Source organism: Marmota monax, unplaced genomic scaffold (genome assembly GCF_021218885.2).
Source record: "Marmota monax isolate L192 unplaced genomic scaffold, Marmota_monax_Labrador192_F-V1.1 WCK01_AAM20220418_F8-fsc00113, whole genome shotgun sequence".
Lineage (NCBI taxonomy): Eukaryota > Metazoa > Chordata > Mammalia > Rodentia > Sciuridae > Marmota > Marmota monax.
The window spans coordinates 1,134,175-1,139,460 of NW_026694479.1; the positions used below are offsets into that span (position 1 = coordinate 1,134,175).

A 5,286-nucleotide genomic window follows, 5' to 3' on the forward strand; every position below is an offset into this window, starting at 1 on the left:
AAATATCTATTGGACAAGCAGGAAACCGCCCCAGGGGTGCAGCCAGAATAAAATATTTGACAGTAGATCTAGAAAGTCAACAGGCCTTGTTCTAGACCACAAGGAGTGAAGCTACATGGGAACTGAAATTTGTCTTTGAGAGAAATTATCTCACCTAATTTATTCATCGATTTGAACTAAATAAAATCTAGGAGCAGGGGGTGTAGCTCAGTGGTAATGCTGAGCATGCATGAGACCCTAGGTCCAATTCCCAGGCCCCACTCCACAACAACCTAGCAATTAAATTAACATTGCTTAGAGTAAATTCTTTGGGGACCAGACAACTTAATGTTGGGAGACCTACTTGGAGTCAATAAAATTTTCTGAGCAAATGCTGGATAAAAGACTCAGACCCACACTTTGTAAGAAGCAGCTCTCAGGACCCACTCAACACTGATAGTGCACAAGGGAGCCACCATTGCTGGGCTTCTCCAGGGGCTGAGAGGCTTTTCCCAGTAGTGCCTGGAGAACTTATGTAACAGGGTCAGGGAGACCCTTCCACCAATTATTTTTAGGGGATTTTGAGCTCAATCACAGAATCACCTGCCTGCTGTGGTAGCACATAAGCACTGTCTATTTCTTTCCCTGTAAATACGGAAGGTTCTCATCATAGCAAAAGGCAGTCATCCAAATCAAGAATACTATGTTATTTATCAAGTCTCTGGACTTTGGTAGGAGGGAGAAGATATACTCTTAAAGCTTGAGAGCAATGATGGAAACATACAAAGTTTGAACATCAGTGTGTGAAAAAATTTAAAAACATTGCTAAATCGGTCCCTAAACAACAAAAGAAAAAAATTAAAAAAATAAATTATAGTAAATATGATAAATGGTGAAATTCCTTGACTTTTTAAAAAATTCATATGAAGCAACATAGAAAAACATAAAAAAGACCCCAGTAAATAAATGAGTAAAGGACATAGGTTTACTATATATATATATATATAAATATTTAATAAACAGATTTTTTAAAATAATATGAACTCACCAGTAATCAAACTTATAAATAAACAAGATACTACTCTATAAAATTGGCAAAGGTTTTTTTTTTTTTTTTTTTTTTTTTCAGCAGTCATAACAGGAGAAGCCAGAGTTGTTGCTCTAGGGGAAATCCAACCTGGAAAGACTCATCAGAGAATACTAACCCTGAAAATACTAAAATAGCATATCCTTTCTGAAAATGATTTGGCAGTCTACACAAGAAAAGTATAAATAACTTTTTACCCAGCATGGCTTTTAAAATGGTTTCCCCCAATTAACAAATAAATTGTGCATATGCATATTTAAAAGTGAAACAACAATGAAAAATTTATAATAAAAAATAGCAATTCTATGTTCCATTCCTTTCAGTTCTCTGGGCTTAATCTTCTAATGTTTTGTTTTTTTTTTCTTTCTTTCTGATATCTATCTCCAAATTCTGACCATATTTCAATATGCTTATGACACTATTTCTTACATTTTTAGAATCCACCAACTTCTATGCCCACAGTCTTTTACTTTCACTATGATTATTTCAGAAGTTTTAGCAGGGTGGTAATCAGTGCTTCAAATACTGTGGGTCAATATTGTTCACTTTGCTACGATTATTTCCTCTCAACAGCCCTGTGTTTGCCTAAATTAAAAATTGTCCTGTTTTATTCATTCTCATAGTTTTCTATATATTGATCTTTAGTTACTTCCAAGTGCTCTTTCACATGCATCATACATGAATATGGCAGTTATTTCTGTAATAATCTGAGATATGCCTTATTATATATGATATATACCTTATATTTTGTAAAGCTATACATTAAAATATAACAGAGTTTATAGAAAAATAATATTGAAGCAGAACTCAAAAAACTGGTACAATTTTGTAATCAAAGCAATAACAAAAATAATGATTGGTACCTTCAGAGATCAACTGGATAACACCAATGGGAGGCTCAGAATGAGTGGAGTTTGCTTTAAGGACATGAAAATGAAATGGTGGCTTATGAATGGGCACTGAGATTTAGGTGAAAGTGGAGTTCAGAGACCAGAAGGAAGAGCAACTGGCCATAAACCAAGAGACATGCAAGATTAGAGATGTACCTGGTTGGGAGGGAGTCTCAAACTCAGATGCTCATTTAATTTCTTCCTAAAAATACAGTTTTAAAAGATTTGGAGAGGGCTGAAATGCTTGCTTAGCATGTACTGTACTCGATTCCCAGTGCTACAAAAAAAAATAAAATAAAATAAAATTGAAAGAGATTTTTGGAAGGCAAGATGATGGCAGGAGATACATTTTTAAATTATTATTATTATTATCCTTGAATCCTACCTTTAAAATAATGGTCAGCAAAATCAATAAAACATGAACAACTTTACAACAAAACTAGTATCCTCAAGAACTCCAGGATACAAGTGGAACTTCTGTGAGTACTGGGAAAAAGTACCAATGGTCCTGAGGCCTGCATCATGCCAGTGTCCAGGAGGGACAGACAGAAGCAGACAAAATCTAGGGGGCATTTGATGGACCTAGGGACAAAGGAGTCTCAAAACAGTCAACATGTGTTTACCAGGAGGCAGAAAGAAATCTATTTGAAGATAACATATGAAACTGAGGGGGCTTTGGCCAACCTAGTAGAATGGGTCCCTGAGGCCCACGGTTACATCTCAAGGAGTGGGGCAGTCTAGTTGTTCAGAACTCTTGACACTGACCAGCCATGGCTCAATTCTGGGGCAAGGCTCCCAGTTTAGAAGAGTTTGCCAATAGGTAGATCAAAATACAGTAAGCGAATAATAATAGAGATGAAGGAAGGAGAAAATCCAGAGAGGAGAATCAGAAAAGAAGCCGGTCTGGGTGGCACAGGCCTGTAATCCCAGCTGCTCTCAGAAGGCTGAGGCAGGAGGATCACGAGTTCAAAGCCAGGCTCAGCAAAAGCAATATACCAAGCAACTCAGTGAGACTCTGTCTCTAAATAAAACACAAAATAGGGCTGGGGATGTGGCTTAGTGGTCCAGTACCCCTGAGTTCAAGCCCTGGAACCTCCCCCACCCCCCAAAAAAAGAATATCAGAAAAGAGAACTGGGAATTTTTAGGAGCAAGCTACCATGTTTTTGAACAGTACATGAAAACAAGAGGAGATACTTTATAAAGTTAGAAATGCTGTCTTAGGCCACATCTTGTAAATTTAGAAAAGCTAACTTTAAATAAATATGTAAAAAGCATCTGAAATCAAATCCCATCCTAAGTTAAAATGAAACGGAGAGTAGTGAAACAATCCCACAGACAATGAAAATATGCCGGAAAGACCTGCTCATTAAGCAGATCAAAACTCTTGCCTATATTTTCAAGAAGAGATAAGATACATAAGAAAGCAATACTCTACAAGATGTGAAAGAACAACAAATGTCAAGTCATGGAAACTCAGAAAGGATTGAACTCAAGAAAAAGTAAGAGCTAAAGAAAAATAATTTCGGTCCTCCACAAAACCCTGTGGATGCATTGCTGGCCTTGGGCACCTGATAGTCCATTTTGGGGAGCATAGGGCTGGTGTTATGAGAGAATGATCAAGTGGCTAAGACTGGGCTCAAGGGAAGACCTGGGAAGAGTTTAAGGGCAGGCTATTCAAGATGGAAATGGTGCATTTAACGGAGGGAAGGATTTAAGACACTTAAGCACAATTATCAGCTCTTCGCTTTGCACAGGTTTTGAAGGGCAGCAGAGTTCCTTTTTGTATCTCCCTGTTGATTCCAGAACCCTCTGCACTTCAGCTCCCTGCAGTGAGAGACCATGCCAAGACCCTGGAGGAGACCAACCGGGGCTGATAGCCCAGAAAAAAAGGGGTGATCAGAAAAAAAAACGTACCAAATCTAAGAACTCAGGTGAGGGATAAGCTACAGTGGAGAACTCCAGCCCTCAGAAGACTTCAGCTTAAGCAACCCCTGGCTGACCAAGTCAGAGCCAGAGAGCCGACTAGAGAAAGGTGGGGATGTGAAGTTCAGCACTGAGGATCTCGAAGCACAGCACAAGCAGATAGCATGCTGGGGTGGTGTTGGTAACTACCAGGCACGAAACTTCCTTAGAGGCATGAAGCTGGAGGAAGAAGCCTTCTTCTACCATATCAACTGCAAAAAACCAGGCATCGTAGGGCTTATGAAGATTGTAAAGAAGGCTTACCCAGACCACACACAATTTGAGAAAAACAGTCACCATTAGGACCCATCTAGCAAAGAGGACAACCCCAAAATGGTATATGGTGGATGTACAGTTTGTTCAGATGATGAAGCGGTTCATCTCCCTGGTGGATCTTAAAACCTATCACCAATCTCACAAAGCTACTGGTGGCCCCTTAAAATATATGGCTCTCTTTATTCGCCAGAGATTCTCAATCCAGCCTCTGACCCAAGAAGAGTTTGATTTTATTTTAAGCCCAGAGGGAAAGGAAAGGAAGTTAACTGAAACAGTATTTCTGGAATGGCTAAGCCATTACTCTAAAGGTGGCAAGGTTTTATACGACAAAGGAAGGTGTGTGAAAGTTTCTGTGTTATGTCCACCTGATCATGTACACAGATTTTTCCCCCTACTTCTTTCAGTAAAACATTGAATGTCAAAAAGAGAGGAAAAAAAGAAATTGAATTTCAGACATGAATTTTTCAGAAATGGAAAATGAGAATCAATCATCACAACAGACAATGCTTTAGTAGAAATAAAAGGTGTGAGGAGGGGACAATTTGGAAAATAAAAACAAATTCAGAGATAAGAGTCAAGAGTAAATGACACATTCAGAAGAGAAGCAAAGAACATCTAACACAGAGATACTAGAAATCTAAGAAGAAAACTAAAGCAAAGGAACAGAGCAAATCTAAAACTATTTTGATCAATAGCTAATAAGCTATTTTTAAATGGGTTAGCTTTGTTTCAAGTGCTACTTTGATTTTTTTTTAGCACTTTATGCGGTGGTTTGAATATTCAATCTTTGTGAACCTCCATCAAGGTAAAGGATTTCATCCATATGTACAAAATTAGTTTGCAATTTTCATTTGTGTTTTTATTAGTGCCCTGTAGTTTTCCATAATTGTGGGATTCACTTTGACATATTCATGAATGCATATATCAAACTTTGCTCCAATCCCCAGCACTATCCCCTTTAACTCTTTTGGCAATCTTATTTTAGCAGCCTGTTTTATGTCATTGCCATTTTTCCAACCACTGAGACAGTTTATAATAATTTACAGAGAAATATTTTTTAAGTGCTGAAGAATAGTGATTTATTTTCTGGA

At 37.9% G+C, this 5,286-nt stretch overlaps 1 pseudogene; it reads left to right on the forward strand.

Annotated features, from left to right (window-relative positions):
• Positions 1-3,796: 3,796 nt before the first annotated feature.
• On the forward strand, positions 3,797-4,610 carry LOC124075579 (thymocyte nuclear protein 1-like; annotated as a pseudogene).
• Positions 4,611-5,286: the final 676 nt, after the last annotated feature.